Here is a 16,107-nt window from a genome sequence, read left to right on the forward strand (position 1 = left end):
AAAACATGGATGATGAGATACAAGGGAGCCTCACTTCACTTACCTAAGATGATAAGTGTGGTTGAGCTGAAGGCACGTATCCGATGTCAGATTCGGAACTATGAAGAGCTCCCACAACTAATCACTAGTACACAGGCTTCCCATGCATGTGTGTTCAATAGTATGGATGTTGTGGTGCACGCACATGCGATCCCATATATTAGGACTCTCACCCAAGCAAAGACAAAGGCACAGGTCCGACTAGATCTTGACTCGTACTTTGACGAGTTGATGTGCTTCGCCACCAGCCCAAACTTTCCCATCAATGCAGACATCATGCACAAGTATGTTGTTGGTCCAATCGCATTGAAGACAATGATGCACATGCTCACAGACGAGTTGGAAAGAGGAGCTCGAGCAGTGTACCCGGATGTTATGGAGGCAAGACTCAGGTTCCAGAAAGATGTCACCTTGGAGCACACAGAGACCATCGCGGACTACCGATCTGGGCATCAGTATTTTACTGTTGATCAACACGATGATGTTTAGGAGTTGGACTTCCATGGTTGTCTAAGTCATAGTGATGTCTAGCATTGCTTTCTCAAGCCATTTCTCTCACATGGGTACATGTGCATTGTAATGTAATGTCTTGTCAAGTGTAAGTCAAGTGTTGATAGTTGGATGTAACAGTCATAGAGTAGATGAAGAGTCATGAGGGTAGTTGAACTATCACAAAGGGGAATGTCAAGGGTCATTCCACCCTTTGGTATAAATAGTCCCTCATAAATCATTGTATAGGCTTTTGGTCAGCCAAGCTTCCGATAAGACTATCTTGGAGAGATCTTGGATAGTATTGTAACAAGCCTTGGCTTCTCCACTGTGCAGAGCTAGTACATCTCTTTGGAGGAGTAGGTGGTTGTGGCTGTAATGTTCTGCTATCGGAACTAGTGGTTGGACATGGATGTATTGTATGATTGGAACTTACACTTCTTAATATAAAAAGAGGCAACACGTTTCATGCATATGTTGTATTGAATTATATATGCTATCTTGTTTACTCTAAATTATATATGCATATGTTTAATTACGCATGCATGCATAGCCATCTATATACGTATGTATGAATCTTTCTGAAATGTGTTGTTGGTTTAACCATCAATTTGGATTTCTTGCTAACTTGCTTTCCATGTTGTGATGTATCTTTGCTCGTGTGTTCCCTTCTTAACTGCGTGTTAGCACAAGTTTCTAAGGGGCGCACTCATCTCAACCCCCCTTGTGTTAGAACCTCTCATGCAACTTCCTTGGCTCACGGCATCTGTCACACCCTTGCTACCAACATAGTTATCTTACTTGCCTCTGTGCGAAATCGCAGTAAAGGCATTACCATACGGCCCATTGCTGGGAATCCTAATCCAAACGGTCTGAGGCCTAATTGGGACTTCTTACCAGGGAGATCCCCTGACATGTTGGTAGGTTCAGCACCGTCAACAAAACCACAATTCCAAATGAATGAGTGATTTGCATGAATACAAGAAGTCTTTTTAACCTTAATTTTGTATGACATTATGTGGATGTGTTTATATTCATGAACATGTATTTGACAAGTATAAAGATTGGTTTCAAGTTATGGTTAGATTCATCAAGGAATTGGAGTCCCTTGAGAGATGATATATGTACATGTTCAATTACAAGGAAGTGTGCCTAGTACAACAAGGTAAAGTAACTGGTATGTTCTTCTATTTATTTATGCATTGACAATTATGTATTTATGGGAATATGATGCAAAGAATTGAATGACAAAAGAGATTGCCATGAAATATTGAAGAAGGCTTGGGTTGAGATTTCCCTTGGAAGCATTGGGAACCTAAGGGGTTGAGTCATGGTGTTTGTTGCTAATCTTGTACTTTTGGTGCCTTGTGATTTGTTTGCGCTTGATTTGCATTTTTTTCATGTCTGGTGCATGACCATGCCACTTTGTTTGTGGTGTCCTATTTCTATTGGTTTTTCATGGTTTTCTTGTTGTTTGTTTCTTTTTCTTGCCTTTTATGTTTTTAGGGTCCTGGGAATTGATTAGGGAAGAGGAAAGTTAATGGAGATTGGGGAGAGATGAATGAAACTCAACATGTAATGTAGGAACCAAATTAATCCTAATGCATGTATAAGGGCACCTGAAGGAAAGAATATGACAATCGGCTGGATTGGTTGGGTCCATTGGGGTAAATGGACGGTGGCAAGACAGACATGAGAAAGGTAACAGGAAGAAGTAAAGTAAATGGATTTGAGGTGTTGGCTATGTTGGGAACTGTTGTTCTCAATGTTGTGCATGTTTTTTACGAATAAAGGGAGTTCTCTTAACATTGAACTTATGATATCTGGTAATTATGTTGTGATCATGAATATGTTGATGTCTATATATGTATACATGTATGTATGTATGCCATTATCTGATAGGGTCGTCAAGGATCATGATTTTTTATGCTAATATATATATATATATATATATATATATATATATATATATATATATATATATATATATATATATATATATATATATATATATATATATACATATTGTATGTATGTCATTGGCTTACAAGGTCATCAGGGATCATGCTTGTGGAGGGATGATTGCTTATGCAGGTGAATGACATGAAGAGGTTCCTGGTTTATGATGAATCAAAGTGGAAGAGTATCCCTAACAGGTCTATGAGGTTAGTATCATGTGGATATGAATTTATATTATGTGTTTATAATATGCCTATATTTATGCTATGGAAAAGTTAGGCTAAGGGATACATCATCAGAATGAAAGTAGTGCAATCCATGACATGTTGGGACAAGAATGGATAGTGGAAAGACACTAGAAGAAAGGATGATTGGTAGTAACAATGTGGTCTCTGGATGTGCAGTATTGGTCTTGTGTACATGTTTCATATGTGGTGTTGTGTACATGTTGTATATGCGATGTTGCGTACATATGGTGTTGTTTGCATGTTGTACATGCGGTGTTGTGTACATGTTGTATATGTGGTGCTATGTACATGTGGTGTTGTGTGCATGTTTTACATGTGGTGCTATGTACATGTGGTGTTGTATGCATAATTATACATGTGGTTTTGTGTGCACGTGGTGTTGTGTACATGTTGTACATGTGGTGTTTTGTGTAGGTGGTGTTGTGTACATGTCGTGCAAGTGGCATTGTGTACATGTGGTGATGTGTACAATTGTGTAGGTGGTGTTGTGTATATGTGGGGTTGTGTACACATTGTGCAGGTGGTGTGGTGTACATGTGGTGCTATGTACATGTTATGCAGGTAGTGCTATGTACATGTGGTATTGTGTACTTGTCATAAATGTTGTGTTGTATATATGTCATATTGTGTTATGTGTATTGTGTAGTCGTTGTATCACGACATGTGTATTCGTTGTATTGTACAACATGCACATAAATGTATTGTGTTGTACACCCGCTGTAGGTGTATGTGTTGTGTTGTACAATGTGTATGTGTTTGTGTTGTACAACACGATGGGACACGCAGGTATCAGATTGTCTCGACCGTTGTTGCTGATAATGAGGGTTGAGGTGGTTCAGTCTCTAGATGCCCTTGTTCTTGATATTGAGGGTTGAGGAAGTTTAGTCTCTGGATGCCCTTGTTGTTGATATTGAGGGCTCAGTCGATTTAGCCTTTGGATGCCCTTGTTGTTGATATTGAGGGTTGAGACAATTTAGTCTATGGATGCCCTTGTCGTTTCTATTGAGGGTTGAGGTATTTTAGTCTTTGGATTCCCTTGTTGCTAATATTAAGGGAGGAGGCAGTTTATTCTCTAGATTCCCTTGTTTCTTGAAGAGAAGATAAGACATTGGGTGCTACCTAGGTTTGGAAAAACTAAACCAGTGTGTATACATGGTTAAAGAGAAGAGAATACATTGGGTGCTTGTCATGTTTGGAAAACCAAACCAGTGTGTATACATGGTCAAAGAGAAGAAAAGGAATGGGTACTTGGCAGGCTTGGCAACTGATTCAATGTGTAAGAAAAGGACAAAGAACAAAGGAAAAAAAAAAAGAATCATTTGAAAATAAGTATTGGTATTTTATTTTAATTTTTTATTATGCATATGATTCTTATTTATGGTGGTAATGTGTGATCTATGATTCTGATTTATGATGGTTACATGTGATTTATGATGGTTGTGTTTTGAGCTAATCAGATGTGATATGTTTATACACGTTGATTTTATTGAAGGGTTAGTTTGACTTGTTGTGAGAGGAAGTAAAAATAATTGCAAGTGTACCTTATTGAAAGGCCACCAATCAGGTATGATTTGAATTTATTTCAATTCCTTTTTAGTCTAATGGCAATTATGTGCTTGGTACAGGAAGGTGAGGAAATGCCTAGTTTGGGTGGTTGAATCTGACTTCAAGGATGAGCAAAAAGAACAAAAGGAATTGGAACAGGCAGCAATATGTTGGTAAGAATTCAAGAGGAGGGCCATTGTCGGACATTGGTATGCAATAGTGTCCATTAATTGCCATGAGCATGCTATGATTGGTATGATGGTTTTGAGGAAGGGATATGCACTCATTTTTGGACCTTCCGATGTGAGGAAACCTTGCTAATGGATGGATCGAACAGGAAAGGGAATACTGGGGAACTTCGATGGTCAGTGACTGCACGAAAGGGAGTGACCGGATTGCCCAAAGGATTGTGTAGTAGAGAAGGGAAGGTCGGGGAAGGTCTGGGAATGGATTTGTTTTGGTCATTAGCATTGCATATGGAATCAAAAGCACATTAGAAGTGTGCCCTGGAACAATGAGTCGGTAGTTGTTCATTGAGAGAACAAGTAGCGCAAGGATCGTAGCATTGTACATTGGATGTAGGGTGACTTTGGGAGTGGATTCTGGACTTCCTAGGAAGGAGTTGAATCCTGGTACTAAATTGAGGGTGGAGGTGTGAGCCTCTAGATTCCCTTGTCGAATAATGTAGGCACTATATCCTTTTATTTGTTGCTTAGAGAAAATGTGCATATGTATATGTGTATATTATTGTAAATATTGTATTGAGATGGTTTATAAAGCTCCATAAACAATATAGTTATTTGTTGGTTGAAGCAAATGTGCATAAGTATATGTGGTTTTTATTGTAAACGTTGTAATGAGTTGTGTTATAAAGCTCCAGTAAATGATATTATTGTCACGTTTTAGCAGGATGTCATTGTAAATACTACAACAAGCTAAGTTATAAAGCTCCATGGGTAGTATGTTTTGATTTTCAATGATCTTGCTGGTCATAGGTGTCATAGAACACTGAGGTCGATGTTCCCCCAAGGGGGAGCGGTTTGTAACAACCTCGGGCTAGAGTTCATGTAATAAAGTTAATAAAGGAAAAATAAGACCAAGGTCATGAGACACATATTCCAAGATGAATGTTGCGCAAAACATCCTCGTGGGTGTTCACTTCGGTTTATTATGGCTAAGGAATTTGAAAAATGCATTGACAAACGAAAAGAGACATTAATTGGAATTTATTTATGAAAATACAGGAAAATAGGAGAAAAGGGAGATGAAAGGTCACAACTTTGCATGAGAGAAAAATTGAAGGAAAAATAAAGGAAAATGAAGAAAATAGAGGCCTCAATAATAAAAAGGAATTTGAGGATCAGTTCACAGTCTTTTGTTAGTATGGATTTGGAATTAGTCTTAGAGAGAGAAGAGAACCAAGAGGAGAAAGCTAGAAATCAAGCAATGTAAGGCAAAGGAAGGACAATGAAAGCAATTCACAAGTAAGGAAAAGTTGGATTAAGTAGCTTCAACAGGAATACTTGCAAGTAACAGGTTTCATGTGTGAATTCCTAGCTGGTTTATGAATGCATGGTACATGCATGTATGTATTTGAATCTCTTGTTGTCTGTGGCATGGATTTTTCCAGGTGTGACAATGGTTTCAACCTTGCCTTTCCATTTCCAAATAACCATGGTGTGATAGGGTTCTTTCATTCAGTTGAGATTTGGATTTCCATATATTTTGGAATAGGGTGAGGTGGTCTCGGGAAAATTCCCAAAGGGCCTAGGAATCCCTTGATCGGTCTTGGTGGGATTGCGGTAAATCCTGAGGGTGGAGACAATCAAATTCCTCAAGGTATTGGTGAAGAAATTTTTAGGCATCCAAGCTTGTTTTGGACCTAGTAATCTCTTAACCAGTTTTGGTGAGATTGTGGTAAAGCCTAAGGGTGGAGGTGGCTTAATCCCTGAGAAGCCCTAGTTGTTTATGTGCTTGTTTTTGGGCCTAGTGATCCCTTGATCAGTTTTGGTGGGATTGCGGTAAATCTTGAGGGTGGAGGTGGTTTAACCTCTAGGAAGCCATGTTTTTTTTTAGTCCCATATTCGTGCTTCGAAAATGGCACAGGGGTTATTGGATGAAAGAAAGATTTGATTCAACACAATTTATGGTTGGGTGGTACGTGGAAGTTCTTTGCTTGGTTGGCTTTTGCATATGTTAATAATATCTCTTTTCCCATTGTTTTTAATGAGTATTTTTCCTTGATATTTTGTGGCTTGATGGTTATTATATCATGGATATTATTCTAGTTATATGTTGATTATAAGCATGATTTCATAACAGGTTCTAGAAATGGCTCTTGAGATGTTTTAATTAGTTGATGAATGGTTATTGAATTCATGATCTAATAAGTGTTATTGCAACTATTCTGAGAGGGCATTAGACCTTCTTTATGATTCTTAGATAAGTATTAGACCCCTATGTTTAGTTATGCATTCATGACCAATAGATTACATGTTATCAATGTGTTTGACGAAATGAATATCATGGTTAGGCCTGTTTAGGTCAAGTTTTTGATCAAGTTTGGTATGGATGGCTTTGTCTTGATGTTGTTTATCATTCTAGAAAGTTTCACCGAGTTCTGGGCTGTGGTATGGAGGCTAACCTCGAATTTAGGCTCAGAATCTGGGACCACACCCTATCAACTAAAGAATTTGGGTCATAAACGCAACCGATTAGGCTTATGCATGAGGTTGGAGGCCCTCAACCGCATGGAGACCTTGTCATGCATGAGGTTGGGAGCCTAGGTGAGAAGAAAATCATTTTAGCTCAAGATTTAGGCACTGTGGTTGATTAACTCATTGGTGTCCTGTAGCTCCCGAGGATGGTCAGTAAGGTTCCATTTTATTTATTCCAATTCCTTAACTATACTTAGGAGGTTGAGTCATGTCATAGTAGCCCTCAGCTCATGTTTACCTTGGGGGTGTGGTGAAAGTGGGTAAATGTGAGAGGGGTGGTTACAATGTATAATTTATTACTAGTAGTTAACACATTAATCTTCTTTAGGTCATGTCTAAGTTGTTATAGGGTTTTAGTCATAAAGGAATTAAATGTAAAAACACACGAGTTCTAAATCATAAGTTGATAGAAATAGAATCACAAAGAAAAAAACAAGTGATTTTAACATGTCCAACCATAAAGGTTTGGACAGAGAGAATATAAACCAAACATCTCATTTCTCTATCTTCAATTGGACCTAAGCACCTAAGAATCCAAAAGGAAACGTCATATAAACTTGAAATTTCAAATGTTTTGAACCAAAACATAGAGAACAATGTGGTATTCTAAAATATCAAATATAAACCTAAATGCTAAAGTTCTCATTTACTAATATCTTTCATCATGTAAATATTTTATAATTTATCCATCTTTTATTAATTATATAAGAAAATTCCTTCCTAATCTTCTTGAAATTATAAGAAGTAACATTTGAAAAAACAATTATTAAAATTGAAATGAATACTAAACACGAAATCACATTTATTACAATTATTCTAATTAAGTAATCAAATAATTTTCAATTTAAATCTCCTATCTCATTATAAATGAAAAAATAATACATGTAACCAGGTCTGGAATTTCAAATCCTCTATGCCCGTCAAATGAAAATTTGATGACGTTTTGGCATTTTTCATGCCTTTCATTTTACGTTCTACTTAACTTTGTGAGTGTCGACTTCTCCTTTATCTAGAAATTCTCTTACAACTATTCCTTCATCTCAACTTCCTTTAATCTCCCTAGGAGAGTGCCTTGTTTCTTCTCAGCATATGTGTTTGACCATGTCTCCACTTCCTTTAATCTCCCTCTTAGAGTGCCTTGTTTCTTCCTAAGTTAGCATGTGTGTTTCCACCTAGTATACAACCATATTTTTAAGATTTTATAAAGCTTTTTAGCTTTTTGGAGTTAATAATTTTGATTATGTACATAAATTTTGACATGTAAAAGAAACTAAAGAAAGCCATATAGTTAAGATGATGAGGATTCTCAACTACAAGTAAATGAGATAGAGTTATTTTTTTTAAATATCAAGAATTTAACTACTATCCGTTTTTATAATTGATTTAAATCCAATATTCTACTACATATGTCAAATTTATTAAACATATAATTACATGTTTAACTATTTTTTAATAACTTGTTTTCACCAAATATTTTATTTATAGATGGGCACACACATCTTTATTTACTCACTACATATTTTATTTACTAAATTCTTTATTTACACCAAGATAACTTTAATCCCTATAAGTGCACTTTCAACCCACTGTGAACTACTTGAACTACTTGAATAATAAATCCAATAATGATAGCTAAATATTTTTTTAAATATATGTCTATCCTTTCAACTAATTTGATATCCATTACAGGTATTTGGAAGACATTATTCCTAAAACCATGACACTGAAAAATGTCAAGACTAAGCAAACTCTGCAATCTACGAGGTAAACTCTACAATCTATCTACGAGGTAATAAACTCATCATTTGCATTTGAACATTGTTAACTAATCATTTTCATAATATCTTAAATATGAGCCTATGATTTCCTCATCTTAAAAAATTAGATTCACATTACTCTCCACATCATAGACGAAATATACAACCCAACCAATTACACAAAGAAACCCTTCCTATTAAACATTGCCCTAGACAATACCATCACTTATTCTATTCATGTACTTCGTACGAGTTGAATCCTCCAAATACAACTATATTAGAAGTGGTTGACAATCTAAATAGGTATGTTAAATAAATATGAGTTTGTAACATCTTTAATAATTATTTTTATTGTAAGAGAAGTTTAGCTTAATAACTATATAATTATTTTTTTTAAAGAGAAATTCACTACGGTAAAAATGAAGTTGATTTCAAAGCATGTAGTAAAAAACTCAAAATACAAAATTAGTCAAACTAAACCAGGGCATTCAAAAAAACCAAAAATAGTCAAAATAAACTTGTGCTTTTCAAAATGGTAATTGAGCGCTTTATTATGCAATAAATCACAAACCAATTTTAGTCAAAATAAGCTAGGGTAGTAAAAAAAAACAAAAATAGTCAAAATAAGCATGGGATTTTCAAAATGGTAATTGAGCACTTCATTATGGAATAAATCACAAGCTATTTTTCTAATATTTAAGACATTTTTTTAACGTGACATGATATATTATTCCTGTAAAAGAACGGACCTCAAAGAAATTCATTTTGACAAGCCTGTATAATTTCACAACATTTATTTCACATAAAACAAATACTAAGAAAGAAATAAAAAAACAACAACCGAATGAGATTGAAACTGGTTGAAGAAGGCAACTTACTTGGGACTTGAAAACTGGTAAATCTTGTCGATTTTGAAGTAAATGATGAGGGCAAGTTCAGTGGAAAGCTCCAACATTTATTTTTAGCGATCTATTTTTGGTTGTGGTGTTGTCTTTCAGAGTTATCACATACAAATTTTTGGAATCGACGTTTCGAACCATCTTTTGTGGTTCATGAACTCCAAAAAGCTGTATGCAATGACTCTGGAAGACAACACCACACATAATATAGATTGCAAGAGCCTCAAATCAATAACTATCCTTACTTTTCAAGAAAATAACATGGCAGTGACTACTGTTTTGAATGAGTTTAAGGTCCACCTTTTGCTTACCCCTTTTCATTGTTATTTTGTTGTCTGTTTGCTTGGGAAGGTGAGTAGCAATGGCAGACCACCTATTTCCCAGTAGAGCATGAAGTTGAATAATAGTCTTCTCTTGTGCACGCTGAATTTTTCCCCTTGATATTTGATCTTAGATAGTTAGCCCAATGCAATCTCCAGCGCTTTCTTATCTCAGCACCCAACTCCTTGGAGAGCCCTCCAGCTTCCATGGCTGTGCTACAGTGTGTAAGTAACGAGTTTCTGATTTTCTTTGGGCGTCAAAGGCCCTTCTTGAGCCCAACTTTTTAGAGAGCCCTACCATATCTCTGATTTGGTGTGACTTCTCATAAGCCTCGGCAAAGATGTTGTTGAATTAAACACTGCAATTGCCCTTCACATCTGCAATTGCCCTTCACGTCTTGTTGTTCCTGGGCTACTTTTATTTCTTGATTGCACTTCTTCATCAATGTTGGAAGATCGCATAATCAAACAAGAGGGTGAGTGGAACGATTGAGGGAAGCCTAAGGGACAAAAATAAGCCCACCACCCCTTCATTATGTTCAAATCTACGAAAAGACTATAGCCAGATAATTTTTTATATATAATTTTTTATATGATTCAAATTTATGAAAGTGTGCCAGGCTCCATTGCCATGTGAGCCAGAGGTATTGTAAGCATTTGCGTTATGTGTTTTTAACTTAAAAACAAGTACTGTAAATTTTGATGGGAAAAATCCTAAATTAAATGTCAAAATCACAGTTTCTGATTTATGAAACAGGTCAAATTTGACAGGTAAAAATTTACAACTACTGTCGAATATATCTTGAAATATGAAATACGTCGTGTGAGACATCAAATATGAAATACGTCCTGTGAGACATCAAATGAGAAATTATTTTGTTATATGGATTACTTCGAGAAAGTGGAAGAGAAGTGCCACCGAAAATGGTTTGAAATAAAAAATATTTTTTTTACTTGGCATTCGTAAATGTTTGTTTGTAGTTACCTCCAATTTAAATATAACATTTTTTAATAAATAATTTTTTACTTGTTAAATTTATCATTTTGTTTTTAAATATTTTTTTATTGATTACTCCGAGAAAGTGGATTTTGCTTAATGTTAAATTCATTATTTTGTTTTTTTGTATTTTTTTTTATTGATTACTCCGAGAAAGTGGAAGTGGAAGGGAAGTGACACGGGAAATGGTTTGAAATAAAAAAACATTATTAGTTTTTGCTCGGCATTCGTAAGTGTTTGTATTCACCGCCGATTTAAATATAGCCTTTTTAATAAATAGCTTTTTACTTTGGTTAATGTTAAATTCATTATTTTGTTTTATTGATTACTTCGACAAAGTGGGAGGGAAGTGACACGGCAAATGGTCTGAAATAATTTTTATTTTTATTTTTTTACTTAGCATTAGTAAGTGTTTGTTTGTATTTACCTCCCATTTAAATCTAATTTTTTTAAATAAATAATTTTTTACTTTGCTTAATGTTAAATTTATTAGTTTTTAATATTTTATATATATAATATAAAATAATATTTTTAACATATAAAAATATGTAAATAATTTAATGTGCAATTTTTTAGTAAAAGTAAGAATCTATTTATTCGAGATCACTACCTAATCATTTCAAGTAGTGTAATCTTGTTTTCATTACTTATTATATTTTAAAAATAAAATAATGTCTCTATTTTAATAATTATATTTTCAAATTCTAATTAAATATTAAATCACTAACACCTGAATAAATAATTACAATTAAATTGAAACATGAACATATAATCTCGAAGGAAGGATTTCTAGTTATAGTTTAACCTGTCAAGCCTGCAGAACTCAGAACAAATCAGAGCTGGAGGCACACAGAAGCAGATTAACGGAACTGCACAAGAGAGGACAAGGACTGACCCAACAAATGGTAAACGGGGGGTCCATTGGGACCCCATCGTTCGGACAAATAATTATGCAGAAAAAGGTAGCGCAAGAGGGGGTGAAAATAATGGGGTTTGGAAAACCTCAGAAAGAAGATGGAACCGGCAAGGCAGAGAAGCAAAAAGAAAACAGGGAGGAAACCAACATCCCAGGAATGCAAGGAAAAGGCAGACCTGGGGAGGCAGACAGAGGGAAGAAGGAGCTTGCAGGGATGAAATATACAAACCACAAAGATAAACAATTAGTGGAGGAAGGAGAACGTGAGGAAAAGAATCAGCCAAAAGCAGATGAGGAAAGGAGCAACGAACGAGAACCCAGCAAGAACAAAGCATCTCGAGGGGCATGCAAACCCAAAAAAGTAGGGGCCCTAAGAGTAGTGATCTCTGATTCAGAGATACAACCCTACAGGGAACATATGGCCGAACATGTGGTTATATGCAAGTTTATGGGACTGTGGTCGACAGAAAGAGCGCTCTGTCAATGGATCAAACAACAATGGAAACCCAAAGGTGATGTTAAACTGCACCTTGGCGTGAAAGGTTTTTTTACTGTTGTTTTTACGAATCTAGAGGATAAGGATAGAGTATTTGATGGGGGACCCTTTTTCTTCGCTTCAGCGGGTCTCTACATGAGACCCTGGAAACCCAACTTCGTACCAGAAAGAGAAACTTTCACACAAGTTCCTGTATGGATTCGCCTTTTCTCCCTGCCTATAGATTACTGGGGCTTTGCAGCTCTGAAGCAAATAGGAGATCAGCTAGGCACCTTCATCAAAGCATCGGAAGCCACACTGCAGAGAAGATACACCTCTTGTGCGAGGATATGCGTGGAGATGGATGTTTCAGGAGCTCTTCATGAAGGTTTATGGCTGGAATACAGGGATGAGGACTATTTCCAGGCCATTGACTATGAACAAATCCCTTTCCGGTGCAGGAAGTGTCATGAACATGGACATTTAGTGAGAGAATGTCCTTTAAACAAAGCAGAGGAAGAGCCTAAGAAAGAGCAAGCAGCAAACAGTAGGGATACCTTCATAAGACCAAAAGCAAGACAAAGAGCAAATAGGAGAAGAACAAACAGAACAGGTCTGGCACAAGGTAACACAAGCAATACATTTGAAATCTTAGAAACAGAGACGGAATCTGAAGAACAGATCAAGGAGTCAAATAACAATGAAGTAAACAAAGAAACATCACCCTATTCTCCCAAAGAAGGAAAAGCACTTATCATCACTGAAGCAGTTCAGTTGCAGGAGTTAACAAAAGAACCAATCGAAGATGTAGATATGCTGACCAGTGATGGTGGAAGTGAGGAGATGGAGCTAAGTAAGATTTTAGAGCAGGCAGGAGTTAACTTACCAGGAACGGTAGAAAATTGGAAGACTCAAGGGATAGAAAACATCTTGGAAGAGGAGATTAAAAAGATCAATGACCTATTTATTGCAAGGCAGAGAGCAGAGCTGGATAGACAAAATCCGAATTTAGGCATAGCAAAAGGAATAGGCAGACACTCAAAGAGCCTTTTAAGCACCACAACTAGCTCGAAACAAAGAAAAAAGAGAGGACGCAAATCAAACAACGAAGCACTACAGGAACTGGGTATTATCATGTTAACTCAGGTAAGATGAAAGCTCTGGAAGCTTTCCCTCCTCATCACTAATCTGTCAAGTTTAAAATGAAATTTATTTCGTGGAATGCTCGAGGGCTCAATAGCCAAGCGAAACAAAGACTCCAAAAAAGAAAATTCCAAAAAGAGAGATCGGACATCATGTTTGTACAGGAAACTAAATGTACTAACAACAACATGGAAATCATCTTCAAAAGACTTGGGCAACATATAGAATTCATGGAAGTTTCCAGCCAAGGTTGGGAGGGAGGCCTAGTAAGTTTATGGGACTCCAGAGTGACCAATATCATCTCAACAGAAGCAACAAGATCGTACATAGCCATGGAAGCGCAAATAATAGGTAACTCTGAAATCTACTTATGTACCAATGTTTACGGTCCTCAAAAAATAGAGGAAAAACTCTTTTTTCTCCGTTCTTTGCTAAATTTAAAGCTCAGACACTCCAGCCTGAAGATCATCATGGGTGGAGATTTTAATATGATAACCTCACTTTCGGAAAAGAAAGGAGGAACAAGAAAACTCAATAAGGATGCAGAGGTCTTCGCGGAGTTCATTAGATCTGCCAAACTAGTGGACATCCAACCGAAAAGTGGAGCTTTTACATGGAATAACAGAAGAGGAGGGGAGAAACAGATAGCCTCTCGTTTAGATAGATTTCTGATCTCTGAAGGCATTCTAATGGAAGGAATAATAGTAGAATCTGATATTCTCCCAAGCGGAGGTTCGGATCATTGGCCAATCTCACTAGTGGCTGCCATCCAAGGAACCCCCAAAAATAAGCCTTTTAGATTTGAGAAATTTTGGTTAAATCATCCCAATTTTATTCAGCTAGTGGAAAAATGGTGGCACGAACCTCTGGATATAAGAGGTACCAAGATGTATAAACTTCAAAGTAAACTAAGACATATCAAAAATAAACTCAAAGAGTGGAATGAAACAGAGTTCGGAAATATTTTCAAGGAGAAAATCATAATAGAGGATAAGTTAGAACATATTCACAAAAGCTAGACAAATGGGATGAGCAACCTGGAATCTACTAAACAGGAAAAAGTCTTAATGCATCAATGGCAGATCCGTTGCCAATAGGAAGAAACTTTGTGGAAACAAAAATCTCAGATACAATGGCTAAAGGAAGGAGAACATAACACGAAGTTTTTTTATAGATCAGCTCTAGATTACAGAGGGGCCAATAAAATTCTCTGCCTCAACAATGAAGAAGGGGAAATGTTCCAAAGCCATCAAGATATAGCTACTCTTCTCACAAGGCACTTCAATAATATAGCCCAGGAGCTGAGAGTTAACAGAGCAGAAGCAATTGAAGAGCTAACTCAAGCCATTCCTAAATTAATCACCAATGAACAAAATTTAGCGCTAAGGAAAGAAGTCTCACTGGAGGAGGTGGAAGAAGCAGTCAGAAGTATGCCGAATGATAAGGCACCTGGGCCTGATGGGTTCACCATCAATTTCTATAAAGACTGTTGGAGCTTCGTCAAAATAGAAGTTTGGGAAGTAGTGGAAGATTCCAGGCGCTCCAACTCTATCCTTAAATCACTAAATTCTACATTCCTCGCTCTTATTCCGAAAGAAACGGAGGCCAATTCCCCGAAAAAATTTAGACCTATAGCCCTGTGTAATGTAATATATAAAATCATCTCAAAAGTGATTGCCAATAGACTAAAACCCATACTTCCTGGCCTAATTTCGGAAGAGCAATCTGGGTATGTTGAAGGAAGACAAATTGTAGACAACATTCTTCTAGCACAGGAAATGGTCCACACTCTTCAGACCAGGAAAGTTGCAGGGATGCTGATGCAATTAGACTTATCCAAAGCCTATGATAAGGTTAACTAGAACTATCTTGAAGCCATACTGAAAGCTTTTGGCTTTGATAATCAATGGATAAAATGGATACTGGCCCTAATTAAATCCGCCAAATTTTCCATCTTGGTTAACGGTTCTCCCTCTGACCCTTTCTCTCCCTCCCGCGGAATCAGACAAGGAGACCCCCTGTCTCCCTTCCTTTTTGTTATCCTAATGGAAGGGCTGAGTAGACTCATCCACAAAGCAAACAATGAAGGTAAAATCAAAGGTTTACAGCCATTGCGGTCCATACCAGCGACCACTCACCAGCAATTTGTGGATGACACAATGCTGCATGGAGTGCCAACAGTTAAAGAAGCCATGGGGTACAAGAAAATTCTAAATCTCTTCAGTAAGGCCTCAGGTATGGAAATCAATCTTTCAAAATCCACTATATTTTTCTTCAATACGCATTTAGCTATTCAAAAGCATTTATCTAACATTCTAGGCTTCAGAAGAGGAAGCCTCCCTTCCAAGTATCTAGGGGCTCCTCTTACAGACAAACCCTGGTAAAAAATACATTGAGAGAAGATTTTAGCTAATATGGAGAAGAGATGTCAGCACTGGACTCAAAGAGCTCTCAATTTCGCTGGAAGGTTGGTTCTAACCAAAGCAGTATTGCAAGCCATTCCACATTACATGCTCTCTATCATCCCAGCCCCAAAAGGGGTTCTCCAAAAGATGAGAATGATCCAAAGAGCTTTCGTTTGGACAGGCAATGCGGAGAAAAAG

The sequence above is a fragment of the Pinus tabuliformis genome, chromosome 1_1, assembly GCF_031772625.1.
Source record: "Pinus tabuliformis cultivar Carrire ecotype Pingquan chromosome 1_1, CPIR1, whole genome shotgun sequence".
Classification (NCBI taxonomy): Eukaryota; Viridiplantae; Streptophyta; class Pinopsida; order Pinales; family Pinaceae; genus Pinus; species Pinus tabuliformis.